Genomic DNA, 24,023 nt, shown 5'->3' with positions numbered 1-24,023 from the left:
TGGATCGCCTGATGTTGTGCTATGTTTGCTATGTGATTGTTCTGCCAGTGCATCTGTTGTTTGTTTGCTGCGGCTGTGTTGTTCTGTGATGGTGCGCTTCTTGTGTGTGTTGTGGTATGTTGTCTGTGCATTGTTCCTGAGTGATGAGGTTGTGCACTCCTGTTGTGTCTGTGCTCCCATTGCAGTTCCCCAGTTTAGCTGCACAGGGCATGTCTGTTGTTGTTGTTGTGGCTTTGTGTGTGTTTCAGTTGGGTTGTGTTTGTCTGTTGTATTTGTTTCCACATTTGTGGTGGCATCCCTGTGTGTGTGTGTGATGTTTGTGGCTGAGCCAAGGGTGTGTGGTTGTTTGTGTGTGTATTGCCTGTCAAGTATTGCCAGCCTTCAGTGTGTTTGGCACTGTTATTGTGTGCTGCTGGTGTGAGGGGGGTATGTGGGTAGAATCTGACTGGTGTTTGTCAGTCCTGAGGTGTGTAGATGGTCCCTGTGTGTAGTGCTGCTGGTGTACTCCTGTGAAGTAGTTGTACGGATGTGTGGCTGTTCCCAGTTTGACTTCGGGGGCCTTCCTTTCATCCTTGTGCCTATACATGGTTTGCCTTGCTCTCTCCCTGTGTGGTTGCACTGAGCTGTCTGTGGTTTGATTTCACTGACTGGGCCAGCTTTGATGGTGTGAGGGTGTTGTGCTCTGTTCCTTGTGTTGATGTGATATACACATGCTTGTTGTGTGTCTCCATGGCCTTCCATTTGTGTGCATCCCACTTTGGTTTCCCTATTTGTTGTGCTCCATTGCTGTTGGCATGTGGGGTGTGTATGCGTGTGTGTGTCAGTCTGTGATATGTATGTGTGAATGTGCAGGCTGTGTGTCTATTTGGATGTTGATTCCTTGTGCGTGTTCATTTGTTGCTTGTCCTCATTGCTTTTTCCCTGAGTGTGGTGTAGTGTGTGTTTCCCTGGCCCTGTGCTACTGTGCTGGGTGTTGCGTGTTCCTGGGCAGCCACTCCTGCATTGTGTGTCTCCATGATTGTTTGTTGTGTGGTGCAGGGTATGTGTTGCCCTGGCTTGTTGTTGTGCATGGGGTGCACAGGGGAGGCACATGGCATGTGCCTTCATGGGGTGTGCTAGTGTGTGGTGGGAGTGGGTGTGTCCCTGTGGTCTTTGTGCCCTGCCCGTGCCTGACACTGGCCCTGCCTTCTGCATTGTGCGCATGTATTTGCTTGTGTTCGCCGCTGCGGTGACCTGATCGGGACATTGCTGCATGGTGGCGGTAGCTGTGTATCCAGGATGCAGCGGGCTGACTTTGTGGCAGGTGGGTGATGTGTGGGTGCCCTTGTGGATGTGTCCCTGTAGCCCCTAGGGTGTCAGAAGTGGATTTGGACCCTGAGTCAGGCCGTGGGTTGTTTGTTGTATGTTGTGTTATTGCGTACCTGCGGCGGCGTCCGCGGCGGTCCATGGGTTCCTGGTGATGTAGCAGGTACAGCACCGGAAAGACGTGTAGGGCTGGGTCCATTGCGGTCGTGTCTGGGTGGAGTGGACCGGGACTCTGGTTTTGCACTCCACTGTCGAGTTTCCGCCGTCTCTGGTTGGGCGGTGTTTCCGCTGTGGTGCGTCTGCTTGCTTCAGTCATCCTAATTTGTGGAGTGGGGCGGACGTCATTCCGCACGGCGGAGGGTCTCCATTGGCTTCCACCGCCGTGGTGGCGGCCGCACTTTGATGGCTGTGCGCGTCGCACCGCTGCGGTTGGAAATTGGCCTATGTTTGACCATACTAATATGGCGCCTGTGATGTCCGCTTCTAGCGGTTGGAAAAAGGCATTTTTCCGCACCACCAGCACAGCTCTGGTCCCACCGCCCTACATCCTAATGGACCCCCAACTGTTATTCACTTGAAACAATCATCACATTCACCACACAGGTTTCAGGTTTCAAGGATTTTTGGATGCGAAAAATACCATGGCATGGAGAACATGTGGGTTGGACACAGGTTGTGGTGATGTTTCAAGTGAATGACAGTTGGAATCTTATTCTGCAGTGTCTCTTAGTTTCATTAATGGAGTGGTTAAAGCATGTTTTTTGTATAATGGAAGCAATATTACTGAGTTGATGGTTGTTTATTTATTTACATTTTAGATACCCCTGACTAAGGGTATATCCCAAAATGCATTGGGTACTTTTAAATAAAATTGTGACATGTGGAAACACTTTATGCTCCTGTGCCTTTGATGAACAACATTGAATAATCTGAAGAATGAGTAAAATAAATTGATGAAATGCAAATCAAAAGGACAAAAGTTCTGGAGCAAAATGTGGATTTAGTGAAGAGTTAAACAGAAATTTGATGTATTGGATTCATTTATGATAGACGTGGTTGTGAAGCTTGATGGGGACCAGATGTGGTCCCTTCGTGTTCATACTATATTGCAGCGCAATTGGGCGGAGCAAGAGAGCACGTCAACAGTGTTTTCAAACAATTGAGTGTAGTAAATGGAGCAGAGTAAATACGAAATACACCGGTGTGCATCCCGCCACCACTGATGTACATTAAAATATGTTCTCCATCCCAATAACGGCAAGTTTGGACCCAGGATTAAAGCGAAATGAGGAATAGTGATAAACAGTGGGATAAAGATTGGATTGTGTAAACATGATTAACACAGGAGTTATGCTTCCCTAGCACGTATAACTGTCTTCAGTATTACACAACTGTTTGTTTGCACGTAATGTTTGATGCTTATATGATTTGCCTGCAGAAATCATCACGGTTAGGTTTAACCACTGTTATTTGCATGTTTTGTGGAGTAATAGTAATGCGCAGCTTAGTTATTGGGAAGATAAAGATTTAGTAATTGAATCCTTGAGGCACCCTGGGAATCGTAGTTCGCATAGGTAAAGAATGGGCTCAATAACCAGTGAATAACACTTTTAATCCGGGGCTGAGTTTAGCTCTTGCACAAGATCACTGGGGCTTAGTGTAGCTCTTGCATTAGAAACACGTGACAGATCACTTGGGAGGAGTCACGGGTGATAAAATGCCAGAAAGGGCTCAAAACTGCTTGGGCAGCTGCAACCGATAGGGATAGAGGTGCGTTAGCACACTACAGAAAATCTGAGTGATATGGAGTAGCGCTGCAGAAACTAATGGAAACAGAGTAATGCCCTTTCACTCAAAAGTTGATGCATACATGTCATGGTAAGCGCGCAGGTATACCGCAGTGTTAATGATGAAATAGAAAATGGTTTTATGGGAGAACACGGAGTTATAGATTTCAGGTTTCAGGGATTTTTGGATGCGAAAAATACTGTGGCGTGGAGAACACATGGTTTGGACACGGACTGTGGTGAATGTAATGATTGTTTCAAGTGAATAACAGTTGGAATCTAATTCTGCAGTGTCTCTTAGTTTCATTAATGGGATGGCTAAAGGATGTTTTTTGTTTAATGGAAGTAATATTACTTAGTTGAGTATTGTTTATTCGTTTACATTTTAGATACCCCTACGAAGGGTATATCCCGAAATGCATTGGGTACTTTAAATAAAATCGTGACATGTGGAAACACTTTATGCTCCTGTGTCTTTGATGAACAACATTGAATAATCTGAAGAATGAGTAAAATAAACTGATGAAATGCAAAGCAAAAGGACAAAAGTTTTGGAGCAAAATGTGGATTAAGTGAAGAGTTAAACAGAAATGTATTTATTGCATTCATTTATGATAGACGTGGTTGTGCAGCTTGATGGGGACCAATTGTGGTCCCTTCGTGTTCATTCTGTACATTCTGCTCCTTAACAAAAAGCACAAAACCTGTACCAAGAACCGGGTAGAAAAAAACAGACACTTATGAGTGTTCATGGTTGCAACTAGAGCAGGAATAGGCTGCTCTCCCATGCTCAATATTTACTTACACTTTAAAGAAAACTGTCCAACACCCACAAACTCCGGAACAGTGAGTGTAGGATCTGAAGAAAGTGCAGGAGCAGATAAGGTGCCCGGTTGCGCACCGTCTCCAGCAGATCGATTTCTCTCTCTCTCTCTCTCTCTCTCTCTCTCTCTCTCTCTCTCTCTTGCTGCTTGTTTGAACCAGGTGGAGTGCATCATTCTGAGGTGCTTCATGATAGATGAAGTACCGCAAGAGTGCTTTTTTCAGACCCTCTAGAGGGAATCTTATTGCAAATAGTGGAAGTCACTTGCCTCACATTCACCTTTTTTCTCCTGGTGGTATGTAGAAAAAGCCCCCACAATGCTCTCCTTGTTTTGTTTCACAGGCTCATCTTCCTGGGAGAAGTTGCCATGGTCCTCTTGAGTAGGGGTGGGTGCCAAACTTCACTCAGCCAGCACTCTGCTTGGAGCACGGAGTTCGGCAACAACTCCGCAACCGCACCCTCACCCCGACAGGCAGTGTCTGAAGCTGTAGTTCATTTATTAGCCATCTGCAGTCTTGAAAGGCATCGTCAAAATTCATTGTAGACATCTTGCACTGGTCCATTTATAGCCGGCGTCCTGTGATGAAATGGCTTTGTATCATACCCCTATGCAGCATGGTGGCCATCTTAGAATGGTCTTTGCTTCCATGTTTGAAGCTGCCACTCAATTCTCTCCTCCTGAAATGGCAACAGCTTCTAAAGTTGATGTGGCCAACAGCATGGTGCCAGGCACCTTCATCTGTTAGCACTTTTTTAGACAAGTAGAAGGCGCCAGATTTTCTTTCTCATGGTAAAACCTGACTAAAATGTGTAGGAATAATATGTGCTGCACACTCCTATCCGCACTTCTGACATGGCTCACAAAACTATCTGCCTATGGATGTGGGGCGGCATTCTGCCAGGCACTGCTGAGAACTCAAATGTTCCTGGCTAAAACTCATTTATGTATTTTAATACTCTTCAATGGAAGAACGGAAGAAAAAGCACCAAAAAGTGTAAGACAATATGAAAAAACTTAAGAAATTGTTTATGCTTTGTGGTTCAGTGGGCTCAACATGCAACATTTTATTGGGCTTTACCCAACTCCACATAAAAACTTCGGAGCAATCTGATGAAGACCACAGCTTCCAATGAAAGCATGCACATGTCACTATTCACATGAGCTAAAACTCGAGTGCACAGGCACTTTATACAAGTCATAAAGTATTTTATATGTACAATAACATAACCTGCTCCATCTACAGGCCCTACCCCGATGCTTTGCGGCTACCTAGGGTTGGGGGGACGATACCAACCAACAGGGATTACACGTATTTATAATTTTAAAGCTCTGCAGTGTTGCAATATGGCATTCTTTGAAAACTGTAACATACTAACTAGAGAAAATGTGTTTAAAATACACGAGTAATCTAAACACAGGTGTGTGAACTCTGCAGTCACAACAAGGGACTCAGAGTATGAAATCTGATCACCAAAGACAACATACGTTGTCAGCTGACTTACAGAGTTCTAGGAATGCTGCAGCCAACAGCTACATGGTATGAATATATCATGTATGCATTTAACTGGCAGGTTGTTTCAATATTCCCTTTTTGGGACTGCTCCGGGACAGAATAATTTTATGAATCACTGAGTGCCCATTGTATGGGGTTTGGCCATTGCGCACAGCCCACATCAGCTTTTGCCTGATTTTTTCTTTGGCAACGAAGTGCTGTGCCTACTACAGAATGTCTTTAATTGTGTAACTCGTTGCATGGTCAATAAAAGCTATAAGATCCTTGTGAACGGAATCTCATGTGTGTGTATCCACCCACATACTAGCTCTTTGCCATTAGTTTGGCATTGCCTCTAACTTCTGAAGGAGTAGGCTGGTCAATTATTTTATCCGTTGAGCTTTCCTATCTTTGCATTTAATGCCATTTGGATATATTACATTCTATTCTGGGTTATTGGATTCCAGAGTCTTCCATATTGTAGATTCCATACGTTTGTTATACTTTCGGTTGGATCTACTATGTGATTAGATGTTTTAATGTATTTTGGATGCTTCCATAATCCTTGTCTTGTCCTGATGATGATCATTTAATTATATTATGGTTGAAACGCTGTTGACGCATACATGTGGCCCAAACTGAAGAGGACACATTTTTTGCCTTGTGTTGTTTTTTGTCTTGTCCTGAACTCCCTATTGTGTATTGTTTCCTCAGCCACTTTTTGGTTACACTTTCCATTGTTTATCCTGTTTGCGTACCGTGTTGAGCGCCAATGTTTTTTGTATGTCTTTGGATATAATTGTTTATCTATTGTTAATAAATAGTCTACTAATTGAATTTATACATAAGTATTTCATATTTGTAGTTTATATCTGTATGTTTTTCCCCTATTTATGATTCTTTCTTTTTTTTAATAGCACAATATTGTTTGTGTACGTAAGTGTTTAACTTGAACCTCTGTTAGGATTCTATTATTGTTTGCCCCTGGTTCAAGTATCAGGGCTGTCCCTGTTGTTGATGATCAATATTAACCAGGGCAGGTAGGGCAATTAAATACTTTACGCCCACCTGGGGGATGCAGGTGTGTGCGTGCAGAGGTGACGGAGGGGAGGGCCAGGAATTAAGTGTTGCGATCAACAATCTCTCTGTCACTGCACATGCATTCCAGACCACATGGCCAATCGAGTCCCAAGCCCTGAATCTGAAAATAACTGAAAGAATACTGCACATGCTCTCAGGTGGCAGAAGGTAAAGGGCAGAGAGTCAATAAAAGTTAAAAGAAGTGCAACAAAATAATATTTAACTAACAGAAAGACTTAATGAGAGCTGCCTTCCTGCCCACCAACATTAGCCCATCACCCTCAAATCAATCAATCAATCAAAGCCATTTATAAAGCACACTACTCACCCGGAGGGTCTCAAGGCGCTTGGGGGGGCGGGGGGGGGGTGCCGCTACTGCTCGAACAGCCAGGTCTTGAGCTTCTTCCTGAAGGAGAGGTGGTCTTGGGTCAGGCGCAGGTCGGTCGGGAGGGAGTTCCAGGACTTGTCGGCCAGGTAGGAGAAGGACCTTCCTCCTGTTGCCGCTCTTCGGATGCGGGGGACGGCGGCGAGGGCGTGGCTGGTTGATCGGAGATGGCGTTTGGGAGCGTAGAAGTTGAGGCGGTTGTTGAGGTAGCTCGGGCCTTGGTCGTGTAGGGCTTTGTGTGCGTGGGTGAGGAGACGGAAGGTGATTCTCTTGTTGACGGGGAGCCAGTGCAGGTCTCTCAGATGTCCGGAGATGTGGCTGCTTCGGGGGATGTCGAGGATGAGTCTGGCTGAGGCGTTCTGTATCCGCTGGAGTCTCTTCTGGAGCTTGGCGGTGGTTCCGGCGTAGAGGGTGTTGCCGTAGTCCAGTCGGCTGGTGACAAGGGCCTGGGTGACCGTCTTCCTGGTCTCGGTGGGGATCCACCGGAAGATCTTCCGTAGCATGCGCAGGATGTTGAAACAGGACGAGGAGACGGCGTTGACTTGTCTGGTCATGGAGAGGGAGGAGTCAGGGATGAAGCCCAGGTTTCGTGCGTGGTCTGTCGGTTTGGGTGCGGTGCCCAGGGCGGGGGGCCACCAGGAGTCGTCCCAGGCGGAGGGCGAGGAGCCCAGGATGAGGACTTCCGTCTTGTCTGAGTTCAGTTTCAGGCGGCTGGTCATCATCCACTCGGCTACGTCTTTCATCCCTTCGTGGAGGTTGGCTCTGGCGGCGGCGGGGTCGTTGGTCAGGGAGAGGATCAGCTGGGTGTCGTCTGCGTAGGAGATGATGTTGAGGTTGTGTTGGCGTGCGATGGCCGCAAGGGGGCTCATGTAGACGTTGAAGAGGGTGGGGCTCAGTGATGATCCTTGGGGGACGCCGCAGATGACTTTGGTGGCCTCTGACTTGTACGGTGGTAGGCGGACTCTCTGTGTCCTTCCGTCGAGGAAGGAGATGATCCATTCCAGTGCCTTCTCCTGGATTCCGACGTTGCTGAGGCGCTGCACTAGGGTGCGGTGGCAGACAGTGTCGAATGCCGCGGAGAGGTCTAGGAGGATGAGGGCCGCTGTTTCTCCGTTGTCCAGCAGGGCTCGGATGTCATCGGTGGCAGCGATGAGGGCGGTCTCGGTGCTGTGGTTGGCTCGGAAGCCAGACTGTGAGGGGTCGAGGGATCCATTCGTCTCGAGGAAGGCGGCCAGCTGCTTGTTGACGGTCTTCTCGATGACTTTGGCTGGAAACGGGAGGAGCGAGATGGGGCGGTAATTCTTGAGTTCGGTGGGGTCCGCTGTTGGTTTCTTTAGTAGAGCGATGAGTTCGGCGTGCTTCCAGCTCTCAGGGAAGGTGGCGGCGTCGAAGGAGGTGTTGATGATGTCCTGCAGGTGGGGTGCGATGACAGCGTCGGCCTTGTTGAATACGTGGTGAGGGCAGGGGTCGGTCGGAGATCCGGAGTGGATAGAGTTCATCGTGCGGATGGTGTCTTCTGTGTTGATCGGTGTCCAGGCGCTGAGGGTGGTGGTGGGGGGCGTTGGTGCGGTCGTGGGGGGCGTTGTTTGTGGGATGAAGCTGTTGTGTATGTCCGCGATCTTGTTGTGGAAGTAGGAGGCGAGGGAGTTGCAGAGGTCTTGCGACGGGGTGATGTCGTTGTTTCCGGCGTTGGGGTTGGAGAGCTCTTTCACGATGTTGAAGAGTTCCTTGCAGTTGTGTGCGTTGTTGTCCAGCCGGTCCTTGAATGCAGTTTTCTTGGTGGCGTGGATTAGTTGATGGTGCTTCCGGGTGGCGAGCTTGAGGGTGGTCATGTTGTCCGGGGTTGGCTCCCTTCTCCAGGCTTTCTCGAGGGCTCGGCAGTTCTTCTTGGAGCTCTTGAGTTCGTCGGTGAACCATGGGGCCTTCTTGCTGCCGGGTCTGCTGGGCGGGGTCCTCAGTGGGGCGAGTTCGTCCGCGCAGGTGCTGATCCACTTTGTGAGGTTGTCGGCGGCCTGGCTAGGGTTCGCTGAGCTGGCTGGAGGGTGCTGGCTCAGGGAAGCGGCGAGCTGGTCGGCTGTGATCTTGTTCCAGCTTCTTCGAGCATCCTGTTGCTGGTGGTGGTGGATCGTGGTCCTTCTGAAGCTGAAGTGGACGCAGCTGTGGTCCGTCCAGTGGAGTCCAGTGGCGTGGCTGAAGGCGATGTCTTTGCTGGATGAGAAGACGGCGTCGAGTGTGTGTCCGGTGTAGTGGGTGGGGGTGGTGACCAGCTGCTTGAGTCCCAGGTTTGCGAGGTTGTCAAGCAGGGTGGTGGTGTTGCGGTCGTTGTTGTTCTCCAGGTGGAAGTTGATGTCCCCCAGGAGGATGTAGTCAGCGGAGGGGAGGGCGTGTGGGCTGATGAAGTAGGCGATGTCCTCGCTGAATGGTGTGCGTGGTCCCGGGGGTCGGTAGATCAGGGTGCCTCTGAGGGTGGTCTTGGGGTCGGTGTGGATCTGGAAGTGTAGGTGTTCGGCGGTAGTCAGGGTGTCGTCGGTGTTGGTCGTGATGCGGATGGTGTTCTTGTGGACGATGGCGATGCCTCCTCCAGTCTGGTTGTCGCGATCTCTCCGGGTGATCTTGTATCCCTCTGGGATGGCGATGTCGGGCGCTGAGGAGTCGTTCATCCAGGTTTCCGTGAGGAAGGCAACGTCTGGAGATGTGGTGTCGAGGAGGTTCCAGAGTTCGATGGCGTGTCTGTGGACGGAGCGGGTGTTGAGCAGGATGCACTTGAGGTGATTGCTGCTGGTGTTCGGCTTGGCGGGTGCTGGTGTGGGGCAGGTCCGGATGCAGGTGAACTTGCAGGTGAGGCAGCTGAAGGGTCCGTGGGTGCGTCTCGGGGTGGCTTGGTGGCATCCCGGGGTTCGGCCGGTGTTAGGTGCGTTGAGGGTGGCGGCGTCGTACGTCTGGTGGGTGGGCTGGGGTCCTCGGGGGCCAGGGGTTCGGGCGCTGGGTGCGGGCCAGGCACGGACGGGCGCAGACGGGCTTACCTGTGGCGCACCTTCGGCGCACAATCGGCGCGCCCGCTGCGCGTCAACGCTGCGCGTATGCACGGTCGCCATTTATGGCGAAGTGGGAGGGAGGGCGGAGCAGCTGGGAGGTGGGAGCGGGGAGGGCACAGAAGGTAAGGGGGCATGGCCGCACGCAGGCGGCGGGAAGCGGGGAGCGGGAAGCGGGTGGGGGGGCACAGAGAGCGGCGCTAATACAATGCAGGCACAAAAAAGGAAAAATCAAGGGCACAGAACAGAACGGCAAAACGATACAGGCAGCACAGAATGAAGAGAACACACGCCAAATGTGACGGCGGGGGGCGGGGTCGATGGGGCGGGCTCAGCGAGGCTGAGGACAGTAGCGAGGGGACGCACACGCTACAGCTGGTGGCCGTGCGGCGCGGGGGTGTCCTGAGGTCAGGTCACACTCACCTGCGCTGCACGGTCGCCATTTATGGCCAAGTGGGAGGGAGGGCGGAGCAGCTGGGAGGTGGGAGCGGGGAGGGCACAGAAGGTAAGGGGGCGTGGCCGCACGCAGGCGGTGGGAAGTGGGGAGCAGGAAGCGGGTGGGGGGGCACAGAGAGCGGCGCTAATACAATGCAGGTGTGGGTCCTGGAACGAAGGGGGGAGGGCGGAGTACCTTGGCTATTCTGTGTACCCAACTCTTTGCACCAAAACGCACTCATATGGCAAACACAAAATAGTTAGTACTGGTCAGCTGCGCAGTTGTAGGAAAAAGGTCTCTGGAAGGTTGATGTGTCCCTGTAGCTCAAATAGGAGGCCAGACAACTGATTCTTGGTGTCACTTCTGGGGCCCTGGGTTCGAAGAAGCAGGTCCAGTCTTCCATCAGGTTCTGCAGACTGCAGGGATGTCCTTCTTCTGATTCGTCACAGGTCCAGGACTGTTCTTAGAAAGATATTTGGGATTTCCCACTTATTCCCAATACCAGCCTCTAGGTGAAGGAAACTCCTGGCCACTTCCTAACCAATAGGGTGAATGTTCCCAGGAGTGTGCATACCCTCGTTTGCAGCATTTCATGTGTGAACCTCTGTAACCTATCCTACAGTGCCCCTCTTTCCTTGAATGCAACATGGCAGGACATTTCTTATCTTGTTCAGAGCTCCTTATGCCTGCTCAGGGGTGTGGTGGTTGTAATGGGCAAAAACATCCTTGTGGTCACTCCATACCAGTTCTGGGGCAGTTCCCCCTTTCACTGGGTTTGGGTTCAAGTTGTCTAGTAGGACAAAAGGAAGACAAAGGGAAGGCATGCCTAGGTGTGCAATACATCTGCCAGCAATAGCGTAGGCAGCCTTTCATGCTCATAAAGGGGCTGGGCAAAAATCCCCAGCAATCTTTCTCAAAGAATAAACATATGCCTCTTCACCCAAGCCTTTTTTCCACTGCTTGGGCGAAATACACATAAGATGATAGGGGAGCTATTAACACTTCAGTGACACTGGTAGAAAAGCACATCTGGCTTAGGCAGAGAACTGGCAACTTCTCAAAGTATAATTTCTTAAATAGTAATCTGAAACGTGACATGAACATTAGGTTGGATTTTGAATTAGTAATAGTAAATTGTTATAATATAGCAAAAGGTTTATTTTGGCAGCTTGAACCGGCAGTTTAAAACTACAGACCCATGCTACAGGGGCAGACCAGAAGACATGTGTGATTGTGCTACTTTTGTAGGGGCATAATGAGTGCTGCAGCCCACTGGTAGCAATTAACTGAAAGTCCCTGGGTACACGTAAAACCCTATATTAGGGACTTGTATATAAAACTAAATGTGCCAATTAGGTTTAGGTCACTTTTACTATGTTCAAAGAGAAGGGCACCAAAAGCACTATACCATCAGTTAGTAGGAGTGAAGTACACACAGTTAAAGAAGGTAAACATCTTTGGAAATACATTGCAAAAGCTTGAAATTTCCTACAAATTGCACAGCATAGAATGTTGAAGTCTGACTATCTTCTTTCTTATGTTTGCTGGCTGCAAATGGGTGTGACTGAGACAGAGAGAGAGGGAAGTCTGTAAATTAGCTGACACCAGAATCCAGACACTTCTCTGCTACATGCTGATGCTTGTAGGGCAACAAATAGTGAAGAAGAAGATGACACCCAAGAAAGAAACTCCTCCTATGAATGTGACCAGTGAATAGAAGTCAGTTGCACTTAAAAACAATTACTGTTGAGCTAGAACCAGAACAGAGAGCCAGCTGCAATGATGAAGATGTCATCACAAGCATTTACCTTGTTACTCTGCATGTATACTCATTGACTACAGCAAGAAAAGTGGGATGTAACAGTCACCCCAAAGCGGGCAGAGCTAGATGTTATGTTTTAGGTAAGTGGATCCTCTAAAAAAGCAACAAGCCAATGATATTCATTACATCGTTGGTCAGAATCGCAATAGCAGCAAAGTGTTTCAATTTAGTTATCTATTATGGCCTGAGAAATAATGAATACAAGCTCTACATCATGTATATAATTTAGTAATGAGTTCACAACATCCCTTAATTTTGGGCACTACATTCAATTTTATTCTGACCCCTCAATTAGATGTTTCGCATAAGGGCAAGAGGCAATTAATACAAGAAACAACATTTTAGTCTCCTACTTGAAAATAGATTGTGGTCTCAGCGACTTGCTGTATGGGGCGCGCTGTACATACGGATAGTATTAATTACTATTCCTACTCTGGTTTGTGCAACAGCAGGGAAGGTGTTGGATTTAAAATCCAACATATTCCCTGGTGTTGTATGCCCCCTACAGCAAGTCGTTGATACGACTTGCAATGTAATGGCACGTGTGGTAACAATGCGGTCGTTGCAACAACTGCGTTGTACAGTTAGCGCGTTGTGGCGGCAGCGTTGTAAACGCTATTTTCCTTTCAATTTGCTTTTACAATCATGCTCGTATCTCATTAGAGATTAAAGCAGATCTAAATTACATCCTGAACTCAAGATGGACATTCAATTAGACTCAACACACACTTTTATAGTACAGTTTTTTCTCGTAACCACTCTGTTGCACAAAGTAAATGATGCCTTTAAAGCCACCTCTAGGGTGTTATAGCGCTCTATGATAAATTATCGAAGGTAAGAAAAGTCACAATATGCTAATTACAAATGGGCGTTAAAAAGGCATCCATTGTTTGATAGCATCTAATTCCTTAGAGAATTTTCAAAAATTGTTACAGGCACTTCAAAACCTAAAGGACTATTTCACTTCAGTCAAGCTAACTAATGAAAGAAATATTGAACAGACGTTCTATGAAAAAAGTGATTGGAAAAGTATTGTCAAGGACACCAAAAGCTAAATCAAAGAAGAATTTAATAACTAAAAGTATCCACCCAATATCCAAATTTCCAGTTTAGCAACAAAGTTCTATACAGCAGGTATTTTAAATCACCCAAAAAAATGTTTTTATTTTTAAAGCCATTGACACAGATCTTATTTCTCAATGTCTGGAGGGTATACTTCCCAGCTATCCCTGGAGCAACAACCAATGTTAAATAATTGTATTACTGTTTCCCAAATCAAACTGTTATGAGAATGACTATCTAATGCAAAAGCCACTGGGAGTGATGTTATACACTTTAAGGTACATACATAATATTTCCTCCAGTTGCAAGAAGTCCAACTAAAATTTCTAACCAAATTATGCTAGGGAGAAGGCGCCAACTTCCTTTTTAAAGGCTATAGTAGGTAATTTGTTGAAAAGAGGGAAAACTCCTAATGACCTTAATTCCAGTGTCCCTATTAGCCCCTTGAATGCCTACTATAAACTTTATAACTAAGATTTTGTCAATTTACATTATGTCAGTCGTATCAAATTTAATCTATGAAGATCAGAATGATTTATTGACTAACTGATTTTTCTGGCTAATACGAATGATTTCATCAATGGCATTGACAAGTATAAATCAGCAATTATGATTTACGCTGATAAAACTTTTGTTTTGTGAACTGGCCTGCATTATTTCATATACGTTAAGCATTTGCTTTTTCTGTCCAAATACTGGAAACCATAAAGAATGTATACTCTGATGCTTTACATTAAGGTTGCCCGACGAGGCATATCAAGGTTGTCTAATATCTTCCATATTATTTGCTTTCTTCATTGAACCCTTGGCAATTTGCATTTGGAAAGATACCAACATCCAGTCTGCAGTCTCCGGTATATCAAATTTAAAACTTTATACTGAGGACATGATTCTTCATTTGTAACAAAAATATCAAATATATTACATACTTTAGACATTATTTATGATTTCATTCAGATCCGAGGTAAAGTAGTCCAGGTTAAAATGTCAATTTTGCTACTTTTTATATTTAAATGTTTTAATATCCTATTAAAAAATCACCAAATTTTTTTTCAATCTCATTGACATGCTTAGGGTACTGAATAACTGACTTGAAAAAAAGCAGGAATTTTATTGGTGGGGCAGCTTTATGTGGCTGATGGGTTCATAACGATAAAACTTTTTTTGTACAGTGGGAACCAAGCCCCATTGACATGATTGATTAGTTTAGGTTGAGGCATGTAGTATTAGCTTGATGGTCCTCATTCCTGGAAGAGCCCTCAGAAATTATTCCAAAAAAACGCACATGATATAGAGAATATATGATGTTTATAGAGGATGGGTGGCCTATTTATATAGTTCATACACTGGTATCCTTATTGTAACTGTAAATAAAAAAACTAGATGAATGAGAGGCAGACTTAAAGAACCAATAGATCCAGAAGTATGGAAATATTGTTGTCTATATTTAAAAAGGTGTCTATTAACTATAGGCAAGACATAAGCTAATTGACTTAAATGTTCTTAATGGATTGTACTGTTCCCTCAGATTCAATCAATCAATCAATCAATTAATTAATCAATCAATCAATCAATCAATCAGGTGTTTGTTAAGCGTGACTACTCACCCGTAAGGGTCTCAAGGCTCTGGGGGGTGGGGCGGTCGCAGGTTTCGGTCCATCAAGGAGGGGGTCTGTCGAAGAGCCAGGTTTTGAGGATTCTTGTGAAGATGGGGAGCGATGTTATCTGTCTGAGGTGGAGCGGAAGGTCGTTCCAGGCTCTGGCTGCACAGAAGGAGAAGGAGCGGCCTCCCAATCTGGTCTTTCTGGTGTGGGGGACAATGATGTAGGAGATCTGGGCTGATCGTAGGGTCCTTTGGGGTGCGTGGAATTTGAGTCGGCTCGTCAGGTATGCTGGTCCGGTGTCGTGGAGGGCCTTGTGAGTGTGGGTTAGCATCTTGAAGGTGACTCTAGCTTCGATGGGGAGCCAGTGGAGTGTGCGCAGGTGCTGGGAGATGTGGCAGTTTCTTGGCAGGTTGAGGACCAGTCTTGCGGCAGTGTTTTGGATGTTCTGTAGCTTGTGGGTGAGGTTTTTGTTTATTCCGGCATAGAGTGTGATGCCGTAGTCGAGCCTGCTGGTGACCAGGGCGTGAGTGACTGTCTTTCTGTGTTTGAGGGGGATCCATTTGAAGGTCTTATGTAGGAGGCGGAGTTTGTGGAAGAAGGAGGATGAGACGGAGTTGATCTGGCGGTCCATTTTGAGTTTTGAGTCCAGGATGATTCCCAAGTTGCGTGCATGGTCCGTGGGTGTGGGCGGGCTGTCGAGGGTGGGGGGCCACCGGGTTTCGTTCCAGGCATCGGGGTTTGGGCCCATGATAAGTACTTCCGTTTTGTTGGTGTTTAGTTGTAGGCAACTGTTTTTCATCCATTTGGCGATGGCTTCCATGCCTTCTCGAAAGCTGTGTCTGGCGGTGTTGTGTTTGTTGGATAGGGAGAGGATGAGTTGGCTGTCGTCTGAGTATGAAACAATTTTGAGTCCGTAGGTTCTGACAATGGGGGCGAGTGGAGCCATGTAGACGTTGAAGAGCGTAGGGCTGAGGGAGGACCCCTGGGGGACTCCGCAGGTGGTAGGTGTAGGGTCCGAGAGGAAAAGGGGGAGTCTGACCCGCTGCGTTCTCCCAGAGAGGAAGGAGCGGATCCAGTCAAGGGCCTTGTCTTGGATCCCTTCGTCGTGAAGTCTACGTATTAGGGTGCGGTGAGAGACTGTGTCGAATGCCGCTGAGAGGTCGAGGAGGATGAGGGCTGCTGTTTCTCCTTTGTCCAGTAAGGTACGGATGTCCTCTGTTGTGGCGAGGAGGGCGGTTTCCGTACTGTGGTTTTTTTCTGAAGCCGGATTGGGAGGAGTCGAGGATGTTGTGCTCTTCGATGAATTTGGCGAGTTGGCTGTTGATGGCTTTCTCGATGACTTTTGCTGGGAACGGGAGCAGGGAGATGGGTCTGTAGTTTCTGAGGTCGGTGGGGTCCGCCAAGGGTTTCTTCAGGAGGGGGTTGATCTCAGCGTGTTTCCAGTCGCCAGGGAATGAGGCGGTTACCAGGGAGCAGTTCATGGTGTGGCAGAGCATGGGTTCCTCCACAAAAGTGATCCAGAAGAACCCGAAAACTGCCATAGATGTGGCTATGAACCAGTTGATTTCTTCCAGCTAGCCTGGTTATGCCCATCAATTGCGAGGTCCTGGGAGGAGGTGATAGAGATTTGCAAGGAGATAATGGAGAACCCACTAAAGTGCACCCCTCTTTTCTTGCTCTTAGCATTTGTTAAACCTATTCCCCTAAATGATTGAAGAATGTCAGCAACCTTCATTTTGCTGGCAAACCTCAGTGTACTCTGTACATGGATGAAAGGTCAAGCACCTAAAATTCAACATTGGTTGGAAGACGCTGCTACTGTGAAACCATGGAAACAGACTTTGCAGAACTTCGTTCCAAACTATATAGAAGATATATGGGAACCGCTCAGACAATATCTACCCTTGCTACAAAATGAGAATTAGCAAGACTATGGCTTACATTTGACATGGGTAGGAAAATTAGGAATACCCACAATTGCTGTTTCCTCACTCTGTGTTATCAAACTACCATCATTTTATAGTAACCTCCTTGAAATGTATAAATTGTTGCAGTCTCTTTGAATCCCCACAATACTGCTTAATTAATGGAATTAGAAATGTTCAGCTGAAGATGTTTCACAGCTGTATGAGATGGGATGTTCTGGGAATGAATGGTTGTCAGTAAAACCAATGTAAAGCATTTCTAAAGGTTGCCTAATTAAGCTGTTCATAGTAGTTTCCCTTGCAAAATTAAAATAAAGGGCGTGATTTAGAGTTTGGCAGATGGGTTGCTTCTTCACAAATGTGATAGATATCTAGTCCACTGTATTACTAGTGCATTATATCCAATGGCACTAATATGATGGACAGGATATCTATAACATTTGTGACAGAGTAACCAATGTGCTAAAACTCTAAATCAGGCCCTAAGTCTAAAAACAAAATATCTAGCTAACACACTGATTTGGAATCAAAATGCTTGTCTATAGTTAAATAGTTTGCAACTAGATGAAGAGCTCGGTGGATGGCCTTGCTGCATTTATGGCTTTACTACCAGGCTGCTTTAATGGACACTATGGGCCTAATTACGATGTCAGAAGGACCACAACCGACCGACTGATGGTTGCTGTCCGCCTGATATCTGCCCCTGTGGTCCACCCGCCGCCTTATGATGCGGCGGGCTGAGGCATCAGTTGGAGGGACCTGGGCAGCACTTCAGACAGGCTCAAGGAGCCCGTCAAAGCATTGGGATGACACATAATCCCATAATGACAGCAGAGCCAGTCTCCGCACCACCGTCGGAATAATGATGTCACTTTCTGACAGTCTTTCCATGTCGGCCTTTTTGACATAAAAAGGCTGCCGGAATGTAAATTTGGCGGCCCCCGGCAGGCCCCTGTCCCTTCGCAGCCTCCGCTATGGGGCCTGAGGGCACATATGGTGCCCTCCTGAACATCTCTGCACAGTGTGGCAGGCACCGCATTGTGCCTGTAACACGGTGCAGGGATGTTTCAAAACATCAATTTTTCAATCGAAGCTGGTGTTGCGGGCCTTTTTCGTTCACAGCACAAGCTGCCATTGCAAAATGGATGTTTCTGACTGTCCATATGGAGGTCACATCCAAATTATGAGGTCCAAACCACCAACCAGTGGTTGTGCGGTTCCAATCTGCAGCGTTATCGGATGGACGCAAGTCCACCCGACATCATAATGAGCCCCTACATTGTGATTGAATAACACCTCAATAATCCCTTCTATGCAATGATATAGGAGTAAGATATGTATTCACCTTTCTTTCTTGAAAGATTTCAACTATCAAAAGATGTAAACTACCTTTTTTTGTACAATGGCAGGCTACAAATGAATGAGTTTTATTTATAGACTTAACATACACGAAAAGGAATGATCACTAAATTCCAAAAAAGTTTAGCAGTTTTCTTTACACTTTAATTAGTGTACATAAGGCAAATGAAGCATTTGTAATTTTCAGAACTTATTTATTGTTTGTCGAATGTAAAATTCTTAAAAGATAAATAGATCTATTTCATTTAATAAATTTTTCATTTTTCAATTTTCATAAATAATCATTGGTGAGTTCAGATTATAATAGTTTTATTGTAATTTGTAAAATCATTAATGTATGAATGACATTGTTTTTGATACTACCGAAGTAAAAAAAAAATCCATAAAAGCACAGTGGTACCTCCGAGTCCAGAAACATGTTATAGCTGCAGGAGTAGCAGCCGTGAATGGTAAAAAAGTCACAATTCCAAAAAACACCTGATACTAAAGCAGCAACCCCATCTGCATCACTTCAACCTACCTCATGCATGGGCTATAGTTTGTCAATTCCAGGACTTACATCGAGTACATGAGTACAGGAAACTCGGAAACAGCAAATCTCAACAACTATGACAATAGAAAACATGTTTCAAGACTATTTAGATGACCCTACAGAATTCTATGTGCATCAAGAGTCAATCGTCTCTAGGCACTACAAAAAAAGGAACAGTGGCTAGAATCCATCAGGAGGACAATAAAATATGCAGTATGTAATGTTGCTAATTTATCGAATGAGATGGATTTCACTGCAGCTAGGGCAACTGTCAAGGTTAAAAAGACTGGTATCTCTCCTCAAAATGTGGAGAGACTGATGATTACCAAAATTAATAAATATTTAATTTCCAAAAATGATCAGTTTCCAGAAGTCCTAACAGTGAATGGGTGTGATTATTAGGACATTCAAACTGTGGGGGAGTGATCATCTTTCAGATTAATCACTGACTATTAAGATGAACACTAACATTTAGACTAAAAAGTAGGGATGGGTGATATATTTTGCTCTGCTGGCAGAATGGCGGAATTCGGGACACTGACTTGCCGCCCATATTATGCCGGCTAGCAGATTATTTTCTTGCTTGTGGATTAAAAACGGTAAATTGGCAAGCCCAAGCAAGATTTGCCGTCCCCTAATGTGATTTTTGGCTGGTAGAAAGGCACCCAGCGAGATTTCTCCAAAGTGGGTGGTCACGTCCATTTGTGGTCAGAAAGATGCAGCTTGAGTAGAAAATCTACTCCAACACCAACTAAATCAAGTTGAGAAGCTACACCTTCTGGCGCACTGCATGGTGTTGTTTGCGCTGATTTTCAGTGCAAAGCAATCTCTCTGAGCTAAACAGCGGCGGGACATGCCTATTTCCACCTGTTCATTGAAGTCCATTGAATCTCGTAGAGATTTTTTTAAACTCTACGGAATTCCGTGGAGTGAAACTCCGCAAGTTCCAGCCAGGCCTACTAAAAAGTCAAACTAATACTTAGTAACACAAAACAAATTTGACCTAAGAATGAGGCCCTGGCGACTCGCAGGGTCACGGCAGTGGCAGTCCAGCCACCGCCGCACTGATGGTCCAAAAGCCCCATTACGAGTTTGGGGGTCGGACCTCTCTGGGACCGCTGACGCTGCCAGGGAACCGCCATTCCCTGGAAGTGTTGCAGCGGTCAAAGGCCACAATATGCATGGAGGGACTGCCGCGGTCCTGCCAAGCATATTACGAGTTTCCTCTCAGTTGGTGGTTTCATGGAGGTTCTTGCTCCATGTACACTGTATCCCCTGTGTGCATGCGTCCATGCCATGCAGACATCTTGTTGTATGGTCCCATTGGGGTTCTATTTTCAAAGGCACCACCACTTTGAAAGAAGCACCCCCATGATGCCCACCCGCTAGACCACTTTTAAATTGTAATCAGGCAGGCGACGATGACTCTTTGCTGTGTGAGTGGGGCAGCATGTGCTTCCCACAACCACACTGCCAAAAGTCATAATGTGCCCTGAGTGTTTGGAAATAAAATACATTTCTCCTTAAGTTCAACAATAGACTTGCTATGAACAACAGCCTATAAACCTTACTCTTGCTTCTTTCATATGGCTGAATCATGTTCACTGGTATGCATGCTCTGCTTAAAATAAGAAACCCCATTTACTATTTGCCCTGTTCTCTCTTTGGACATTTTAGGGCTGTCAGCTATTAGCCCACTTTGCAAAACACATGAATCAATGGCTTTGAACAGTGGCACATGCAAAAGATGGAGGCTGTTGTAACAGAATAGGAGTTTTGCTTAAGATAGCATTATGCATGGTTGAGCAGAATCTAAGGTTGTCACTAGAACAATGTTCCTGTGAGAAATAGGGAAGAAAATGGGTTTAAGATTTAACAGAAAGGCAGATTATGAAAGGCAAGCATATGTCCAAGGATATGGGGTCAGGTAGTCTTTATAGGTACTTAGACAGTAGGGTGACACCCATAATGTAGAATAGAAACCTAAATATAGAAAGGATCTGTTTTTGTCATGCTGTTATAAACTGCCATACTCAATATTCACCATTGATGATCAATATAACAAGTGATCGGTGTGTGCATAATGCCTGTTACAATAATACTTGTTTCACAAAATATCATCACACGACTGCTGCTGATTGGCTATGTAATGATCACATGTATTCTATAGAGTGTATAAGAATGTATGCATTTATGTTATCAAGAATGTCACTGATCATTGTTACCAGAGGCTTCAAATGTTCATTTGTCGTTTCATGAAATGCTTCATGCTGATACCAGAAGTCTTCTGAAATTACTGAGAATTAGAATACAATGCTTTCTTTAACACTAAACAAAGACCAACTGAACCTACCCTTTCTCCAGCACACTGCATCCAAACCACCTATAACAGACAAATCTTCTCCATAAACACTACACAAAGGCCAACCCAATGCTTCACCTATCTCACCCACACATTATGCAATAGACCTACCCCTTGCTAGTATTAATGCTCCTCTATTCAATCCAGACATTTTTAAAGTTCTAGCTGTGATATCCTATGGTCCTCCTATCCCCTCCTCAGAGTCTTTACGTTCATGAGGACATTGTAAAGGAAGCTCTCTGTGGGGGTAGGGGGAAGGAGAGTTACTGGCTGCTGGGAGACTGTGGTTGGTGCAACACGACTACCAATAGTGATTGTGGTGTTTCGCAGCTGGTTGGGAGGATGATGAACTGCTTACTTCTCTCCCTCCAACACCATCAGTCTGCATAAGGTCAGGCAAATGCCTCCATTTTGACTTAGTGCAGCCTAGTTGGCAACTACCACCAGGAATTTTGCTGTGGGTCCACGCCTATCACTCCAGGGGTTGGCCTCCAGCAGGAGCATTATGTCGGTCTAAAAAAGAAGAAAAAGTCATGAATTGTAGCCACTGCAAGCACAGGGTTGTGTTGACTATGTCATACAATGATGCTGGATGTCTAAATCCAGTGACATTTTGTGATTCTGCATCCCTGTTTTATTTTTTACCCCATAATTATTTGCATAATTATTGATCCATAATTGTAGCTTATATGGAAAGTTTTTCTAAAAAAATAATAATTCCCATCCCTGTGTTCTTTTTAAAAAGTGAGCAATGTGCAAAGTTATACTGTTACAGACAAAGTGGCACATTAAATATGAAGCAGAATTTACTGTATTTTTAATGCAAAACAATTGAGCTAACAATTATGTATGGTTTTTAAACTACCATTGGCATATAATATATTTTGAGGGGCCTTGATCTTCTCTTTCCCAACTAAAATGTCTGAATCTACACCACACCCTGGTCTTAATTTATTATCAGTATAACAAAAATTGTTCCTGCATTAGGGATCAAGTGAATTTTAAATGTTAGATAAAGCAGACTTTGGGCCAAGGCTTGGGCTGGGGTTAGGTTTTGCTATAGACAGTTTAGGTCAGGTGGGTAATGGAGAGTAAGATGGACTGGTATAAGGGATGGCATAAGAAGAAACAAAGGAAGAAATGTTGTTCATTCCATGATAGGACATGAGATGGTAGGTATTATTGAGCACTGGGTAGCGTAACTCTTCTACCTAATTAATAGGCAGAGACTAAAACATAGGTGCTTACCTTGAAAAGGGTCTAGCAACCATTGGTGCAGCAAATGCAATGACACCCTAGCCCAGAGCCCTGAGAGATCTCTTGAATCCTGATAATTGCTATAGGTACCACTGCAACAGCAAGCAAAGGGACTATTTCCCTTTTTTCACCAGTGTCCATGGCATCCTTGGTACCCTACTAGGGGCCAGAGAGCCACCCTCTAAAATGGCTGCACTGAAATGAGGCTCTAAAGGTCAGAATGAGAAATCAGTCATAATGCAATCATTACGGCAGACCAGATTGGCAGAATTTGCTGGTGTGGAATCTACTGTAGTTGAAAAGTGCTCATGAACAGGCAAAGAAACTTTAAACCAGCCTACATCACTTGGGGAGCTGCGATGGGTCTGTGGGTGCAGAGAAGGTGGCCAGGATTGGACCACACAGCTAAGAACGTGACAGAGCTGGGTCTGCTGGATCATGCATGAGACTGACACAGATCATACAGGAACACTGGTGGTATCAGTAGACCACAGGCCATGCATTGGATAGCAGGCCTGGAGCAGGTGGTGGCTATGAAAACCAGTGGTGTTGCCTCAAAAGGATCAGATATGAGACCAAGTAGGTGGATATATTGAACTACTGAGTAATAAAATAGCTGCAGGGATGTATACCCGAAAATGAGGTCAGTTACAGAAATATAGACCAGCCACCCTGCCACAGAAAACTATAGCAGCCAATTAGGTTCTGGGGAATGTGTTGGGTGAGCCCATGCTTAGAACCTAGCACAGGACACATGGGCAACATATAAAGTGACTAGCCACAGGCCTGTGGAATTGCTTGTGTATCAACCCTTGCATATTACTATGGAATAATGAAGGGAGAGGCATGCTGCCCATTGGCTGAGAGAAAATATTGGTGTGTGGTGGCTATAAATGGCATGTTGATATAATTTGGGGAACAATATGATGTCTTGAAGTTCAGGTGCTGGAAGGAAGCAGTATATGAACTCCATTCATCAGGTGACTTATGGAGAACCTCTGAGTAAACTGAATGATTGGATGCATGATCCCTTGATCCTAAGCCCCTTGCAGCTTGTACATAAGACTCTGAGGTAATACAAAGTGTGACTGACCGGTATCATATAACTTTCTAACAGTCAACAATACAAGTCAATGATATTATAACTTGCCTTACTTCCCTCCTTATCTAACATTCCTACTTATAACTTTGGCACAGTAATTGGAAATTCTAACCATAAGTGACCTGACTCGCAAAAGATAAATGGCAGAAGGCAATATGCAAATGGACATAAATGACACTCAAAATGCCGGAGGGCAGGCAGATTACCAAGATGTAAACATGTAACTGAAGGTGATGCAGAAAAGTTTTAAATAACTAGACAACAATTTTGAGTCAATAATATCCAAAATGGATATTAAGGGAAAGTCCACAAACACTGATAATCTGGAAACATATGTTGAGACCTTGATTACTACCATGATAGGATCACTCCCTGCTCAACAATCCCCACAAGGTGCACCTGCATACCCAAATATAATAGCCTGACTCCTAAATTACAGTGACAAAGGTACAGAGCCTCAACAAGCAAGGCAGAAGAAAAAGGTAACATATGACAGTAACTCTATTTCCATATGCCTAGTGTTTACACTTACTGTACTAGAAGCACAACAAGCAAACCTTCCACTTAAGAAAAAACTATGACCAACTGGCACAGTGCATTCCATGCTATATGGCACAATATTGTGACTTTCATTGCAGCAAAAACAACATATCTTCT

The 24,023-nt window shown here is 45.6% G+C and overlaps 1 protein-coding gene across 2 annotated transcripts in view; it reads right to left on the bottom strand.

Moving 5' to 3' along the window:
- Positions 1–24,023, bottom strand: part of BCHE (butyrylcholinesterase) — a 267,109-nt gene that overhangs the window by 54,633 nt on the left and 188,453 nt on the right. The window contains exon 4 of one of the 2 annotated variants that reach the window (XR_014970818.1): positions 21,366–21,520. The exons of the other annotated variant lie outside the window; for it this stretch is intronic. The gene's annotated coding sequence lies outside the window, so the exon portion shown is untranslated. The remainder of the gene's footprint in view (positions 1–21,365; positions 21,521–24,023) is intronic. 2 annotated transcript variants of the gene reach the window in all.

The sequence above is a fragment of the Triturus cristatus genome, chromosome 11, assembly GCF_964204655.1.
Source record: "Triturus cristatus chromosome 11, aTriCri1.1, whole genome shotgun sequence".
NCBI lineage: Eukaryota > Metazoa > Chordata > Amphibia > Caudata > Salamandridae > Triturus > Triturus cristatus.
Note: the sequence above shows the minus strand (reverse complement) of the source record. Positions and strands in the feature narration are given on the sequence as shown.